An 18,664-nucleotide genomic window follows, 5' to 3' on the forward strand; every position below is an offset into this window, starting at 1 on the left:
CAAAAGTAAATAAATAAAAATAAAAACACAACTGAATAGGACAAAACAAATGAACAGAAAGAAGTAAAAGAGAAAGCATAAGAAACATAAATGCAGAAACATACATAGTTGGACACACAGAAATCACAATAAAGACATAAAATTGGAAACCATAATATGTAAGCAAAAGATCTATAGCAGGGAAAAAGAAAAAAGAAGAAAGGAAGGAAAGAAGGAAGGCAGGTCCAGAGAAAACATTAGGAGTTGATGATGATGATGATGATGACGATGATGATGATGATGATGATGATGATGATGATGGTAAAGGACTGTTATGTTTATTGTATGTTAGCCATCTCCTGCCCACTGAGATTCTTTGGAAAAAAACTGATTCTTTCTCAGCAAGAGGTTAGAGATAGCTTCTAGGATATCCATGGGTGCTTGGGTCTACTTCCTTTCTCAATGCTCGCACACTGCTAGCTTATACATGTTTAGGGTAGATGCATATTACTACAGTCTCTGTGAGGTCATTTATGTGTCAGTTCTGTTGTATCTAGAAAACAGTAATTTAGTGTCTTTCATTGCCACCTGCTCATTTTTAAAATTTTTATTGTTTATTTTATTTATTTGCATTCAAAATTTCCCCTCAGGAAACCCCCTATCCTCTCCCCCTCCCCACTGCTTCTATGAGATTGCTCCACTACCAGCCCAATGCCCACCTATTCCCTCCTTACCACCCTCATATTCAGCTACACTGGGTAATCAAGCCTCCAGAGGATCAAGGTTCGCCCATCCGATTGATGCCAGATGAGGCCATCCTCTGCTACATATCCAGCTGGAGGCATGGGTCCCTCTATGATTACTCTTTGGTTGGTGGTTTAGTTTTTGGGAGCTCTGGGGTTTCTGTTTAGTTTAATGTTGTTCTCCCTATGGAGTTGCAAACCCCTATAGCTACTTCAGTCCTTCCCTGAACTCCTCCATTGGGGACTCTTGCTCAGTCTGATAGTTTGCTCTAAGCATACACTTATGTATTAGTCAGGATCTGGCAGAGCCTCTCAGGAAACAGCTATATCAGGCTCCTTTCAGCAAGCACTTCTTGGCATCAGCAATAATGTCTGAGTTTGGTGTCTGCATATGGAATGGATCCCTGGGTTGGGCAATCTTTGGATGGCCTTTCTTTCAGTCACTGTTCTATTCCTTCTTCCTATATTTCCTTTAGACAAGATCAATTTTGGGTTAATATTTTTGAGATAAGTAGGTGGCCCTATCCTTCAACCTGGATGCTGTCTCTAGAGTTTCTCTCTCCTTTTTGTTAGGTATTTCAGCTAATGTCATCCCCCTTGTGTCCTGGGAGCCTCTTGCTTTCCTGGCAACAGCTCTTATACTCTTTTTGCCTCCTCTTTGGTAGAGTTCTCTGAGCCCTAAGGGCAGGATTTGATGAAGACATTTCATTTAATTCTGAGTGTTCCAATGACTCTCACACTCTGCACTTTGTCCATTTATTGGTCTGAACAAGACAACTAATCTGATGAATGCCAATAAGAGCTGTTTTATTGCTACGTTCCTTTGGTGTAGTGGTTCTTAACTTCCCTAATGCTATGACCCTTTAATACTGCTGCTGCTCATGTTGTGGTGACCTAGCCCCCAGCAATAAAATTATTTGGTTAATACTTCATACTCCAATTTTGCTACTATTGTGAATTGTAATGTAAACCTTATATGAAACTCCAAAGGGGTCTTGGCCCACAGATTTAAAACTAATTCCCTCCCTGAACTAAAGTTTAACTGAACAATAATATCTGGTTTTCTCTAGGGCCATGGCCTATCCAGGCTCAGGTTTTTGTAGAACAATGTAGTGTTGACCATGAGTTATATCTCATGGAATGGGCATTAAATCCAATCTAATAGTGGTTGGTTACTTCCACTTTTGTTCCTCTATTGTACCTGCATGTCTTACAGACACGACACTATTGAAGATCAAAGCATTTGTAGCTGGGTTGGTGCTTTGCTTTCTCCTCTTGTAGCCTTCAGAGTAACTTCCACTACTATCAATATCATTCAATAGGGTTAAAGGCTCCAGATAGCTGGAGTTATATGTCAGTTCTATATTCAGAAATATGGCCTTACCACCAGTTTGTGGAGAATAACCTATAGCAGCTACAATAGTTAGGGTTGTTTCAGAGTTTCCACTTGGCCCCTTCAGGAAAAAAAAAATCTATGAAATGTAGCCTATTCCTAACACAGGAGGATCCATTACATGGAGAAAGACATCTTGTTGTGGCTTTTTCTCCCCAATTATTAGGTGATTTCATTCAAATTTTTGATATATGTATATATTTTAAGATGTACCTACTGTGCTAGGTTTACATATGACCCCTCAAATGGCCCCTAGTTTTATTCATCTCTCCCTCTATTTCATTCTTTATCTCTTCTCCCTCTTTTATATTTGATCCTCACATTCTAGTTTCTGACTTCTCATCCCTTCATAATTATGTGCATAACTTTACATTTCCTTTTCCTAGAAGGTTCCTTCAGTCTGTTACTCTATACCTAACCTCTGTAGTTATGTGGGTTTTAGCTTGCTTATTAAAAAATTAACAACTCACATCTACATATCACCAGCCATATACTATATTTGTCTTTTAGGGTCTGGAATTCTGTAGCTCAACTTAGTTACTGTGTAGGTTCTTCTTTTCCCCCACTCTTCATCACCCCAATTTCACTCCTATCATTAGATACCAGAGAAAGGATAAAGTGGAGAGAAACAGATAGAGATCCTTGAATCTACTTTCTGTCTTCTTGTTTATTCTTTGAACATGACTACTAACAAACTGCAACCCCTACCCCTGAATGACCAACTACCAGCAAACCCCTATTGGGGTTTTAGCATTTCTATACATTCTATAAATTCCCAGATTTCTAAATGTCACACAGTTGCAGAAACTATCTGCAGCTGGCAAATCACATCTTTGTTAGACCATGACACAAACCATAGCACCTTATATCCCCATAACTGGAATTAGAATGAAAACACATTCTTATATTTCTCTCTGTTTTAAAGAACAAAAATTCCAGAATCATCACTATAGGTTATCTCACTCACAATGAATCTTCCTAGATAACTCCATCCATTTACCTGTGAATGTCATGATTTCTTTATTTTTCCACCTATGTAATCATCCATTGTGTAAATATACATTGTCTTTATCATTTCATCTGCAAATGGTCAGTTTTTCTGCTTCCAATTTCTGGCTATTATGAAGAAACCAAAATTCAAAACTTATCACAATAGGTTATCTCACTTACAACGAATCTTTCTAAATAACTCCATCCATTTACATCTGAATGTCATGATTTCTTCTTTTTTCTAGCTAAGAAATCCTCCATTGTGTCAATGTACATTTTCTTTATCATTTCATCTGTGGATGGGCAGTTTGGCTGCTACCAATTTCTAGCTATTATGAATAGAACAGCTATGAATGTGGGTGAACAAGTGTCTGTGTAGAAGAATGTAGGGTACTCCAGGTAATTTCTCAAGAATAATGAGCATATAGTGGTTGTATAAGTTCCCATTTCCTTCATCAATGGATTAGTACTCCCTACCCCACATCCTCCTTAGAGTGGCCTGTCATTTGCTTTATTTATCTTACCTCTTCTGATTGTTGTAAGATAAAATCTCAAAGTAGTTTGGGATTGCATTTCCTTAATGACTAAGGATATTGAATATTTACTTAAGTTCTTATCAGCCATGTGTGTTGGGCCCTGTAAGTTTAATTTTAATATATCTACTTGTTGATCAAAGTCACTAAATCTGTGGTCATTTACTACAGCAGAAATAAGCCAAAACAAGGTTTTTCTATATTTCATAGCATCTGTAATATACTATGTTAACTCAAGATAAGAATCAAAACTTTGTACATTAGTACTCTAAAATTTGATACTGCCATAGTACAGTACATATACCAAATACCAAGTGCCTTACTTTTTGGTTACTGTGACTTTGCAATGTAACTGGACCTAAACTTGATTCAAATTTTGGCCTGGTTTTGGTTTTAAGTTCTTTTCCCTATTTGTGTGTCTGTGCTTCCATACATATTTAGGAACTACATTTTCTTTTCATGTACAAAGCACTGTGCAGATTTGAAAATGAACTCTGCTGAATGTATACATTGCTATGGGTATTTTTTTTTTATTAACTTGAGTATTTCTTATTTACATTTCGAGTGTTATTCCCTTTCCCGGTTTCTGGGCCAACATACGCCCAACCCCTCCCCCTCCCCTTCTTTATGGGTTTTCCCCTCCCCATCCGCCCCCCATTGCTGCCCTCCCCCCAACAATCACATTCACTGGGGGTTCAGTCTTAGCAGGACCCAGAGCTTCCCTTAACACTGGTGATCTTACTAGGATATTCAATGCTACCTATGAGGTCAGAGTCCAGGGTCAGTCCATGTATAGTCTTTAGGTAGTGGCTTAGTCCCTGGAAGCTCTGGTTGCTTGGCATTGTTGTTCATATGGGGTCTCGAGCCCCTTCAAGCTCTTCCAGTTCTTTCTCTGCTTCCTTCAACGGGGGTCCTGTTCTCAGTTCAGTGGTTTGCTGCTGGCATTTGCCTCTGTATTTGCTGTATTCTGGCTGTGTCTCTCAGGAGCGATCTACATCCGGCTCCTGTCTGCCTGCACTTCTTTGCTTCATCCATCTTGTCTAATTGAGTATATGTATGGGCCACATGTGGGGCAGGCTCTGAATGGGTGTTCCTTCTGTCTCTGTTTTAATCTTTGCCTCTCTATTCCCTGCCAAGGGTATTCTTGTTCCCTTTTTAAAGAAGGAGTGAAGCATTCACATTTTGATCATCTGTCTTGAGTTTCATGTGTTCTAGGCATCTAGGGTAATTCAAGCATTTGGGCTAATAGTCACTTATCAATGAGTGCATACCATGTGTGTTTTTCTGTGATTGGGTTACCTCACTCAGGATGATATTTTCCAGTTCCAACCATTTGCCTACGAATTTCATAAAGTCATTGTTTTTTATAGCTGAGTAATATTCCATTGTGTAGATGTACCACATTTTCTGTATCCATTCCTCTGTTGAAGGGCATCTGGGTTATTTCCAGCTTCTGGCTATTATAAATAAGGCTGCTATGAACATAGTGGAGCACGTGTCTTTTTTATATGTTGGGGCATCTTTTGGGTATATGCCCAAGAGAGATATAGCTGGATCCTCAGGTAGTTCAATGTCCAATTTCCTGAGGAACCTCCAGACTGATTTCCAGAATGGTTGTACCAGTCTGCAATCCCACCAACAACGGAGGAGTATTCCTCTTTCTCCACATCCTCGCCAGCATTTGCTGTCCCCTGAGTTTTTGATCTTAGCCATTCTCACTGGTGTGAGGTGAAATCTCAGGGTTGTTTTGATTTGCATTTCCCTTATGACTAAAGATGTTGAACATTTCTTTAGGTGTTTCTCAGCCATTCGGCATTCCTCAGCTGTGAATTCTTTGTTTAGCTCTGAACCCCCTTTTTTAATAGGGTTATTTGTCTCCCTGCGGTCTAACTTCTTGAGTTCTTTGTATATTTTGGATATAAGGCCTCTATCTGTTGTAGGATTTGTAAAGATCTTTTCCCAATCTGTTGGTTGCCGTTTTGTCCTAACCACAGTGTCCTTTGCCTTACAGAAGCTTTGCAGTTTTATGAGATCCCATTTGTCGATTCTTGATCTTAGTTGCTATGGGTATTTAAACAGTATTAATTATTCCATTCTCTGAACATAAGGCATCTTTTCATTGATTCATGTGTTGTTTGTTTCATGAAGCTCTTATTGCTTTCAGTGTCAAACTCTTTACTTTTTTCCCCAAGAACAACATCCTGATGGTCTTCAGTTATGTCTAAAATAACACAGTATCACCAACTATTATTATTCACTTAAATAAAAATCAGAACCATCATGAATACTATCCTAAAACTTTTAAGGTAGATCCCTTAATAAAAGCAAGATGACAAGGAAATCTGCTATTAAATAGTGTCTTTATATATGACAAGGAAACTATACCATGAAATCTCAAAATATACTCATCCAAAGAAGATCTACATATGAGGTCATATTTGTAAATGTCATACTATGTGCAGAAAACAAGGTTTCCTTATAGTCATGTGCTTCCTATTACATTCTTTCTCTTTCCTTTTCTTCAATGCATCCAGAGACTTGCAAAAAGGGGGTGTGACATAGATGTTTCATTTAGGGCTAAGAATTCCACAATCTCTTTTTCTCTACATCTTGACCAGTTGTAGGTCAAGATAACTATCATCTAATAGAAATAATAGTTTTAATGAAGGTTAAGAGAGCTATTATTCTATGGGCATAATGATAAATGATCAATTGTCAGTTTGAAACTATGTTCATTTAGTGGAGTAATAGTAGTGGGTTATCTCGTAGAATATGTTTATAATATTATTGATATTTTTTATTAACCAACATAAACTTATAATACAGGATAGTTATAAGAAATTTTCTTTGAAAATCGGTCATTAGTTATCCTAGGTTTGGAATCATCGACAAGGATTAAATATAAATATGTTTAAGGGAAGTCTTCTGTGGATTGTAAAACTATTCTATTTCATGATTAAACACAGTTAAATGACTTAATATGTTTGTTAATAATAATCAAACCCTGTAAGTGGTTGAATTGCTTTGAATATAAATTATAACCTATAAAGATACATCATCCATGTCTCCAATACCATGTCTTAAAAATCTGTACACTCTTCATTTTCATCTTGCTAAACTTGAAGCATATTATAGTTCTTTATCATCAAAGAGCTTTATATTGTACCTATTTTATACTTTAGTTTTCATTTTACAAATTATTCTTTTAATATCTATTTCAAAAATTTATTTTACCATTTAAACATAAGTAGAAACATTCTTCATATTTTAAAAACTTTACACAACAGAGTTTGAACAAATGTTTACTAAACACCAGGCAGTATTTAAAAATGCTATGGATACAATATTTAGGGAAATACAACATATATCCTGGTATTGGAGCTTAGCAATTAGAAGCATTTGCTTTTGAAGTAGATGGGGGTTGGTTCAAATGGTGGCTTGCATCCATCCATATCGGTTCCAGGTGAACTCTTCTGGCCTCTGTGGTTATCAGGCACACAAGTAGTGTACTAATAGGCACACAGGCAAAACATTCATATACATAAATAAACTAAATTACCTACCAAAAAATTACTTAGGTCCTAATATATTGATGCGGGATAATATACAAATTTAAAATGTAAAGCAGTGAATGTGGATAAGGAACATATGGTGTGAGTTATATTGCAATTTGTTTTGAATTTTTTGTTGATATATATTCACTATACACTGCTAGATTTCATAATTTTATTTCAAGTATATCATGTATTGTGTATTATACCTCCATGCCCTTCCCTTCCCTTTCTTTCTCTTCTGTTCTCCTTCCCAAGTTCTCCAGCTTTTCTTTTGCCACATACACATTATACATATGTACATTTAATATATATATAGCCATATACATATGTATATCATATACATAAACAGTCATAGTTGTATGATTTATTTTTTCATTTATTTATTTAAATTCTAGTATCTACAAATAAGAGAAGAATGCATATTTGAGTACACATTACTGGAAATGACATGATTTCATCCTTCTTTATGAGTGTGTAGGGGAATTTTAATCCAGCAACATGTCTGCTCTGGAAAGGAATCACATAAAAATACCTTATGTACGATCAGGCTAGAATACAAACACATCCTTAATACACAAATCAATGCCTCTGTCTAGAATAGAGATACACTCTTAGTACACATCTTTAATCCCAAACGATGACATCTAAGTGGAGGACAGTTAAGTTAGAGTAGTCAGTTGAGTTCAGGCAAGGCAATGAAATTCAGTGGAATTCAGTCTGACACAGTTCAGCTAAGTACAATTCAGTACAGTTTAGTGTATGCAGTTCCATTGAGTTTTCTTCTGTTCATGCCATCTGTGCAGTTCAGTTCCTGGAGATCAGAGGCAGTTTTTCCAAGCAGAGCAATTCAGTCAGAAGTTGAAAGATGCAAATTTGAATCAGTCAGCTTAGAAAGGAGCTTGGATCTGAATAGTTGAGTGGAACCAGCCAGTCAGAGTTCAGAGAGAGCTAGAAATAGTGAGCTTATTTTGCTGCAAGCCTCTGAAACTATAATTATATCTGGCAAATAAAAGTTACTTTTACATGTGTGCATAATATATATATTTTTTTCCCTCTGTTTGTAAAAATTACCACTGGTTGCATATCTTGAATTGATATGTTGATCTCATTTCTAGTATATACCCAGAAGTATTATTGATATTTCAGATAGTAGTTCTATTTTTAGTTTTTTGGGGGAGGCATCTATATTTATTTTCACAATGGGTGGTATAATTTACCTTCAAATCAGCAGTGTTCAAGGATTCTCTTTCTCTTCAATCTCACAAGACTTGTTGCTATTTATTTTCTTTAGTAGAACCAGTCTAATTTGAGTGGGATAAAATATCAATGTAGATTTTATTTGTATTTACTTATAGTGTAAAAATATTCAATATAGTTCATGTGTTACTTAAGCATTTTTATTTCATGTTTGAGTAATTTCTATACATTCACTGGGTTGTTAGGTTGGGATTCTTTTGAAATTTTGATATATTTTCATAGTAGTCTTATGTCAAATACAGAGAGAGAAAAAATTTTCTCTGACCTTGTAGGCATTCTCTTCCTTTCCTTTTCCTTTACTGTGAGCATAGTATTTTCTTTTTATATTTGTCAGTTCTCACTATTATTTATTAAGGTTATTAATGTCTTGCTTATGTATATACATTTAAACTTTTCTCTAAAAATTCAAATTTCATGTTTTACATTATGGTCCTTGATTAATGTTTAAGCTATTTTTTTTCAGAGTGAGAATTTTAGACATGTTGAGAAATAGACATCTAGTTTCATACTTCTACATCCTGACAAAATGGTATCATAGAGAATTTACTAACTGATATGAATATTAGGGTGTGTAAACAGAGCATGTGTGTATCATTGCACATGTGTGGAAGTCAAGGCCAATTTGTAAGACTCAGCCTCTCCTTTCATCACATGAGATCACAGGAGTAAACTTACGTCATCAGACTTGGCAGCAGTCATCTTCCTTTATAGAACCATCTCACTGGCTCACAAGAAATTTCTTTATTTTTCTATGCAAAGTTGATAAAATTTAAAGTTTTATAAAAGGTTATAGCAACATTTTTGTGTTCTTATTTATTTCTTCTTATTAATATTATTATTGTTATTATTATTATTGTCATTATTATTTTAGACAGGGTTTCCTTGTGTAACCCTTGCTCTCACTTTGTGGACCAGACTGGCCTCAAAAGCAAATACTTCTACCTTTTTCTGCCTTTACCTTTTTTTGTCTTTTATTGGACATATATTTTTTTTTTTTTATATTTCAAATGCTGTTCCCTTTCCCTGTTTCCTGGACATAAGCCCCCATCCCATCTCCCTCGCTTTCTTCTATAAAGGTGTTCCCATCACCATGCACTCCCCTTCTGGTCCCCCCTAAATTCCCCTACACTGGGGGTTCAAACTTTGCAAGATCAAGGGCTTCTCCTTCCATGGGTGCCCAACAAGGCTATCCTCTGCAACATATGCAGCTGGATCCTTGGGTCAGTTCATGTATAGTCTTTGGGTAGTGGTTTAATCCCTAAGAGCTCTGGTTTGTTGGCATTGTTATTCTTATGGGGTTGTAAGCCCCTTCAGCTCTTTCAATCCTTTCTCTAATTCCTCAAATGCTAGTCGCATTCTCAGTTCAATAGTTTGCTGCTAGCATTCACATTTGCATTTGATGTACTCTGGCTGCGTCATTCAGGAGACATCTATATCCAGTGCCTGTCAGCATGCACTTTCTTAGTTGCATCAATCTTATTTAGTTTTGGTGGCTATATATAAATATTTATATGGACCACATGTGGGTCAGGATCTAAATGGCTGCTCCTTCACTCTCTGCTCCACACTTTGCCCCCATCTCACCTCCTATAAATATTTCTGTTACCCTTTTAAGAAGGAGTGAAGCATCCACACTCTGGTCATTCTTTTTCATCTTCATGTGGTCTGTGGATTATATATTGGGTACTTCGATCTTTTGGGCTAATATCTACTTATCAGTGGGTGAATAAATTGTGTGTTTACTGTAGTTGGCTTACCTCACTCAGGATGATATTTTCCAGTTCCATCCATTTGCCTATGAATTTCATGAAGTCATTGTTTTTGAAAGCTGTGTAGTAACCCACTGTGTAGATGTACAAAATTTTCTGTACCCATTCCTCTGTTGAAGAGCATCTGGGTTCTTTCCAGCTTCTGGCTATTATAAGTAGTACTGTTGTGAACATAGTGGAGCATGTGTCTTTGTTATATGTTGGGGCATCTTTTGGGTATATGCCCAAGCGAGGTATAGCTGGGTCCTCAGGAAGTTCAATGTCCAATTTTCTGAGGAACCTCCAGACTGATTTCCAGAGTTATTGTATCAGTTTGCAATCCCACCAACAATGGAGGAGTGTTCCTCTTCTCCACATCCTTGCCAGCATCTGTTGTCACCTGGGCTTTAGATCTTAGCCATTCTGAATAGTGTGATGTGGAATCTCAAAGATGTTTTGATTTGCATTTCCCTGATGACTAAGGATGTTGAACATTTCTTTAGGAAGTTCTCAGCCATTGATATTCCTCAGCTGAGAATTCTTTGTTTAGCTCTGAACCCTATTTTTAATAGCATTATTTGGTTCTCTGGAGTATAACATCTTGAGTTCTTTTTATATGTTGGATATTAGCCCTCTATCAGATATAGGATTGGTAAAGAAGTTTTCCCAATCTGCTGGTTGCCATTTTGTCCTAATAACAGTGTCCTCTGTCTTATAGAAACTTTGTAGTTTAATGAGGTCCCATTTGTCCATTCTTTTTTTTTTTTTCTAGGTCATTTCTCTAACTTTATTATAAGGAGCTGTGACACAGACAAATCCCAACACTGCAGGTCACAAGAACAGAACAGAACAAGAACAACAACAACAACCTTATAACAACAAACAGCGACAATGACAACAACAACATGCCCCAGTAAATGCCTGTCTGTAGCCCACACTGGGAAGTCATTGGGAATAATGCCTTGGGGAGTATTTCACTTAGAACACAGGAAACAACTTGGTTTTTGGAGGAAACAGTAACTCCTCCACTGCAGGAAGTGACATTTTTAGTCTTCTGCATCATCAAAATGTCCTGTTTCAAAGACCATCTTGGAGTAATGTGGTATCAGTGGGGGTGGATGGTGACAACTGGGGTCATATATCATTTCTCCTTGTGGTGCACAGCACACCCAAGGTTTAATCTCTTGGGAAATGCTCCCTTGGATGTCATCAGCATCTTAAAGATTCCCTTGGTCCCCTTTTAGCTCCAAGTCCCAGTCCTTATTAAAAAGACCAGCAGTCTGCTCCACGGGTGGGCAGGCTGGACCTTCTGACAAATCCCAGGCATACAGTTCCCCATCTACTTCCTTCTGCATTGCAAAGTCTTCCTCTTCAGAACTTGGGCCCTCGGCATGGGTAGGAACATCAGTAGGGATGCTCTGAGCTCCAATGGCTAATCAATCCATGGCTAGCTCAGTCTCTGTCTCCCGAACAGAGAGGTCAACTGTGGCAGAGGGGGCCTCCTGCTCACTCAGTTTGCCAGGCCAGACCAGTAGCTGCCTGAGGGTCCATACCCCTCTGCCCACAGCCAGGTGCCTGGGACACTCCGGCACGTGACAGCTGACAGGCTTGTGACAGCTGACAGGCTTCGGGCAACCCATTTGTGGATTCTTTTTTTTTTTTTTTCTTTTTTTTCGGAGCTGGGGACCTAACCCAGGGCCTTGCACTCCCTAGGCAAGTGCTCTACCGCTGAGCTAAATCCCCAACCCCCCATTTGTCGATTCTTGATCTTAAAGCATAAGCCATCAGTGTTTTGTTCAGAAAATTTTCCCTGATACCCACATGATTGAGACTATTCCCCACATTTTCTTCTATTACTTTGAGTGTATCTGGTTTGATTTGGAGGTCCTTGATCCACTTGGACTTGAACTTTGTACAGGCGATGAAAATGTATCGATTGCATTCTTCTATGCTGACCTCCAGTTGAACCAGCACCATTTTTTGAAACTGATACCCTTTTTCCATTTTTTGGTTTTAGCCCCTTTGTCAAAGATCAAGTGAACATAGGTATGTGGGTTCATTTCTGGTTCATCAATTCTATTCCACTGATCTACCTGCTTGTCTCTATACCAATACCATACTTTTTTTTTTTTTTTATCACTCTTACTGTATAATACTCCTTGAGATCAGGCATGGTGATTCCCCCAGAAATTCTTTTACTGTATAGAATAGGTTTTGCTCTCCTGGGTTTTTTGTTATTCAAAATGAATTTGCAAATTGCTCTTTCTAACTCTATGAAGAATTCAGTTGGGATTTTGAGGGGGATTTCATTGAATCTGTAGATTGCTTTTGGTAAAATGGGCATTTTTCCTATGTTGATCCTGCCAATCCATGAGCATTTGAGGTCTTTCCATCTTCTGAGATCTTCAATTTCTTTCTTCAGAGACATGAAGTTCTTATCATACAGATCTTTCAGTTGCTTGGTTAGAGTCACAATGAGGTATTTTGTATTATTTGGGACTATTGTGAAGGGTGTCACTTCCATAAATTCTTTCTCAGCCTGTTTATCCTTTGAGTAGAGGAAGGCTACTGATTTGTTTGAATTAATTTTATACCCAACAACTTTGCTGAGTTGTTTTTCAGGCTTAATAGTTCTCATGTGGAACTTTTGGGGTGACTTAAGTATACCATCATATCATCTGCAAATTGTGAGATTTTGACCTCTTCCTTTCCAATATGTATCCCTTTGACCTCCTTTCATTTTCTAATTGCTCTGGCTAGGAGATTGATTACTATATTAAGTAAGTATGGAGAAAGTGGGCAGCCTTGTCTAGTCCCTGATTTTAGTGGGATTGCTTCATGTTTCTCTCCATTTACTTTATGTTAGGTACTCTTTTGCTGTACATTGCTTTTACTATGTTTATATGGACGCTAATTTCCTTTTTTCCAGCTTTTTTCAAAGTACAATTTTTGTCCGTCTTTTACTCTAGTTTATCATGGTTTTTTCTTTGAATTTTGTTTTATATAGTGTATTACTTGATGGATTTCGTAGAACCATCCCTTTTTGGGAGCCTTTGATCATGATGGATCATTTTAATTGTTCTTGGATCACGGTTTGCAAGGTTTTTTTTTTTGGTATTTTAGCATCAGTTTCATAAGGGAATTATTTAATTTCATTTTCTTTGTTAGGTCTTTGTGTTTCTTTGATAAAATGGTGGCTTCATAAAAAGATTTGGTATTGCTCCATCTGTTTCTCAATTTTGTTGAATAATTTGGACAGTATTGGTATGAGTTCTTCTATGAAGGCCTGGCAGAATTCTGCACTAAACACATCTGGTCCTGGGCTCTTTTTGGTTGGGAGACTTTTAATAACTGTTTCTATTTCTTTAGGAGTTATGGCGTAGTTTAGATGGTTTATCTGTGCCTGATTTAACATTGGTATCTGGTATTTGTCTAGAAAATTGTCAATTTCCTCCAGATTTTCCAGTTTTGTTGAATATAGTAGGCTTTTGTAGTAGGATCTGATGATTTTTTTTTAATTTCCTCAAATTCTATTATTTATGTCTCCCTTTTCATTTTCTGATTTTTGTTAATTTGGATACACTCTCTCTGTGACCTCTAGTTAATCTGTGGGTTTATCTATCTTGATTTCTCAAGAACCAGCTCCTTTTTGTTGATTCTTTGAATAGTCCTTTTTATTTCTATTTGGTTCATTTGATACCTACCTTCTACTCCTCTTGTGTGTAATTGCTTCTTTTTGTTCTAGAGCTTTTAGGTGTGGTGTCATGCTGCTAATGTATGCTCTCTCCAGTTTCTTTTTGGAGACACTCAGAGCTATGAGTTTTCCTTTTAGCATTCTTATTGTGTCCCATAACTTTGGGTATGTTGTATATTCATTTTCATTAAATTCTAAAAAGTCTTTAATTTCTTTATTTCTTTCTTGTGTAAATTTGCTTTTGTCATGAGATACCTTGTTTTCTTTATCTATGTTAATTGAGAGCTTTGCTGGATATAGTAGCCTGGGCTGTCTTTTGTGTTCTCTTAGGGTCTGTATGACATCTTCCCAGGATATTCTGGCTTTCATAGATTCTGGTGAGATATCAGGTGTAGTTCTTACAGGTCTGCTGTTATATATTACTTGACCTTTTTCCTTTACTGCTTTTAATAGTCTTTCTTTGTTTTTTGCATTTGATATTTTCACTATTATGTGACAGGAGGAATTTCTCTTCTGGTCCAAACTATTTGGAATTCTGTAGGCTTCTTCTATGTTTATAGGCATCTCTTTCTTTAGGTTAGGGAAGTTTTCTTCTTTAATTTTGTTGAGGACATTTACTGGTCCTTTAAGTTGGGAGTCTTTACTCTATTCTATACCTATTATCCTTAGGTTTGATCATCTCATTCTGTCCTGGATTTCCTAGATGTTTTGGGCCAGGACTTTTTTGCCTTTTACATTACATTTGATGGTTGTGTTGATGTTTTCTATGGTATCTTCTACCCCTGAGATTCTCTCTTCTATCTCTTATATTCTGTTGGTGATGCTTGCATCTATGTCTCCTGATCTCTTCCCTATGTTTTCTGTCTCCAGGGTTGTCTCCCTTTGTTCTTTCTTCATTGTTTCTATTTCCATTTTTAAATCCTGGATGGTTTTGTTCAATTCCTTCACCCATTTGGTTGTGTTTTCCTTTAATTCTTTAAGGTATTTTTGTGTTTCCTCTTTAAAGACTTCTACTTGTTTAATTGTGTTGCCCTGTATTTCTTTAAGAGAGTTATTTATCTCCTTCTTAACATCCTCCATCATCATCATCATCATCATATCATCATCATTATATGTGATTTTAAATCTAAATCTTACTTTTTCAGTGTGTTTGGATATCTAGTATTTGCTTTGGTGGAAGAACTGGGCTGTGATGATGCCAAGTAATCTTAGTTTCTGTTGCTTAGGTTCCTGCACTTGCCTCTTGCCATTATGTTGTCTCTTGGCTTAGCTTGTCTTCCTGTCTCTGACAGTGGCTTGATCCTCCTGTAGTCCTATGGGTCAGCACTCCTGTAGACCTGTTTCTTTTTTTTCAGCCATATCTGGGAACAGAAAGCTCTGCTCTCGGATGTTTAGGAGCTCTTTGCAACTGGCTTTCTCAGCTCTTGCTGTAGACAGAAATCCGAAGGGTCCAGCTCCTGACTGCTCCTGGTTTCCTGTACTGAGAGGGCACAGATGGCATGAGGTGATTTCCTCTTGGGTCAGGAATGTGGGCAGAAGTAGTTGTCTCCTTTGAATTCTCAGGATTGTCCGCACATCTGGGATCTCAGCTTGCTCCCCAACAGTGTTTGTGTGCAGGTAGCTGTGGGATTGGTTTGGTTTAGTCCTGCCTTTACCTTCTGAGTGCAAGGAATAAAAAGCATGCAGCACCACCACCAGGATTATTTAAGTTTTCTTAAAATATATGAAATAATGCATATATCATGACACATACTAGATACCTAATTCATGTCAGGTAGGGTAATGTAAAGAGACTACATACCCTGTGGATTAATCATATAGCTATGAATTAGTCTAAAGAAAGAATTTTTCAGACACAGCCAGAAGAGGGCATCAGATCCCATTACAGATGGTTGTGAGCCACCATGTGGTTGCTGGGATTTGAACTCAGGACCTCTGGAAGAGCAGTCAGTGCTCTTAACCACTGAGCCATCTCCCCAGCCTGAAGAAAGAATTTTTAAACATGTCTTCCAAATCTCAATTAGGAGTAAAAGGTCATGAGAATATATGAAAATGAATATTTTGATGTTCCAGAGAAATTGTCTTATGGAACAGATAGATTCCCCATAGAACATAGAAAAATGAATTATGGAACCTGGTTGTTGTCTTTATTGGAATATATTACCAATCTGGTGTCATGTTGAAGACTCTATGTAATCAAGGTATGTAAATATAAGATACATAATAAAATATATTAATATAATGTGAACTAATTCTGTTTGCTATTTTTATAGTTGGACAGATAGAAAGAACATTATATTTCAGATATTTTATTCTTAAAACAGGTTCTGTTTTTTATTTACTTATATATATTCATTTCACAAATAAATTTACATGTAAAATATTAGCAAGTGATTACTGTTTCTTAGTTCATTGTTTAGTATTTCTTTGAAAAATTTATATTTTAAATTCAAATACACTGTAGTTCTTTAATAATAGCTTTAAATTAGAAGTTATTCCAGTGTAAATCTAACATTATTCTCTGTCTTCAGTTGCCTTCTAAAATTCAATATATGCACTTTATCTGTGCAGTTTGTGATCATACATCTGATCTGTTAGAACAATCTAGCCCATTATAAAATATAAATTTTGAAAAGTAGTTAAATATATTGTGGGTACAATACTACTTCACATGCCAGTGAAGATCACATTCTAATCATTACAGATGAATCTGTACTTACAGTAAAACAAGTTTCTAACTCCAGCTAAGGTTAACTCTCAAAGGAGTAGCTGGTCTGAGACTCTATCATAAAACTCAAATAGGTTTTGAAGTAGTTTTGAAGGGTAATGCATACCTTAAACTGTTCCCATGTCCTTTGTAAATGAGATTAGTACTTGATTGTGTTTTCTTCCATATTACTAAATTAACTGTCATTGGGAATGAATCTTACCAAGCTGCAGAAGATTGAACTCAGGATTTTGACTTGACAGCTGGAATTCACACTTGTAGACAGAAACTTTTGTCCAGCAGTTACCATTTGCCACAACTAATTTTATTTAAATTCTCAACTAAAAATAAATTTATAAATATATCATTGCAAGTGTGGATCAGAATGCAATATTTGATATAAAATATGTAATGTATTACTATTTTCTTTCCCTTAATAGTTACTTGGAAGTACATGTTTAAATGAAGAAATTACTGTTAATTTTTCTCAAAAATCAGGATAACATGCTTAGAGTAAAGTCGTTTACCTCTTATTCTATTTATTTATTTGTTTATCTATTTATAATATTTGTGTTAATTTCATGTGAATTTGGTTGCCTTTGAGTGTAGGTTTGTGTGCCATGTTCCTGCTGGTGCCTGTCAAGATATACAAAGACATGGGATCACAGGAGCTGGAGTTACAGATAGTTGTGAGTCACCATACTGGTGTTGAAAGCCAAACTCTGGTCCTATGCAAGAGTAGTAAGAAGTCTTAACTACTGAGCAGCCCCGTTTTATTTCAATGTCATTTTAAAGTATATGTCGATGGATTTTTAAAAATACCTAGAAGAAGAAAGTAGGTACACTACATTTAATTAAAGTAGTTTACCATAGTTTTCAATGTTAGGGAAAGTAAGCAATGGTATTTACCCTAAAAACATCCTTAGAATTATTACTTAAATTCTTGTATTATATTTGAAAAATACCTCATGGTTTTGTGCCAAATTCATCCAAAAACCCTTTCTTTTACTGTAGATTACTATAGCATAAAAAATGAACAGATAATTTTAAATTATTAGTTAAATATTAGTTTAAAATATTAGTTAAATAATATAAGTTTCAAACATGGAAACAAGGGACATAATGTCATACTTTGTAACATTATCTTTGTGAATATATGTAGGTCATTTAAAAACACATCAGGTATATTTTTGTTACCTTCCCTTCCCTTCCACTACACTCAACAATGTATTGATGAAAATTTATATTATACATTTTATATAGTACATGTAAACTCAAATATATGTTCACTGAAATTAACTTATTTTAGTAAAAATGTTAATGTATATAATATGATGTCTTGCCTTTTTTAAAAAGTGTTACAGGAAACAATTTTTCTTGGCACAGAAAAGGCCACATTTTACTTATAAATGCATAGCATTCCACTGTATAAACATAGCCTGAGTTAATCAAATTCCTCTTGACCTTCACTTACTTTGGTTTTGATTGTCTATTATGATATTGCTCTGATGAGTAGTACACCAGTTCATATTTCATTCAGAATGCCTGTACATTTCTAGCAAGGCAGGAAAATAGGATCAAAAGGCAACTGCACATGTATGAAGGCATATAAAGTCATCTTTTCCTTCATTAAAATTGCATCATGGTTTACTAGCAATGTGTAAAAATGTCTGGTTTTATTTGTAATACCTTAATATCCTCATTAGATTTTTATCAAGTTGATAAAAATAGAGTTGTCTTGAAAGAAGAAACCTCAATTAAGAATATGACCCCATAAAATTGGCCAGTGAGAAAGCCTATGGATAATTTTAAAAAATTAATGAGTGATACTAGAGGGCTCAGCTCCCTGTTATCAGTGCCAATTCTGAGCAGGTGGTTCTAGGTTGTGTAAGAAAGCAGGCCTAGCAAGCCAGGAAGTAAGCAAGCCTGTGTGTATGAATTGCTTCATGTTCTCTGCTTGAATTTCTGCCCCCAGGATCTGGTGTTGGCTTTCCTCAATTGAGTGAGACCTGGAGTGTGTAAGGCAAATCCATTCTGCTCCAAGTTGCTTTTACCCATGTCATGGT

At 36.3% G+C, this 18,664-nt stretch overlaps 1 pseudogene; it reads right to left on the reverse strand.

Moving 5' to 3' along the window:
• Positions 1-11,243: 11,243 nt before the first annotated feature.
• Positions 11,244-11,748, reverse strand: LOC116888290 (annotated as a pseudogene).
• Between the last annotated feature and the right edge of the window lie 6,916 nt (positions 11,749-18,664).

The sequence above is a fragment of the Rattus rattus genome, chromosome X (assembly GCF_011064425.1).
Source record: "Rattus rattus isolate New Zealand chromosome X, Rrattus_CSIRO_v1, whole genome shotgun sequence".
Classification (NCBI taxonomy): domain Eukaryota; kingdom Metazoa; phylum Chordata; class Mammalia; order Rodentia; family Muridae; genus Rattus; species Rattus rattus.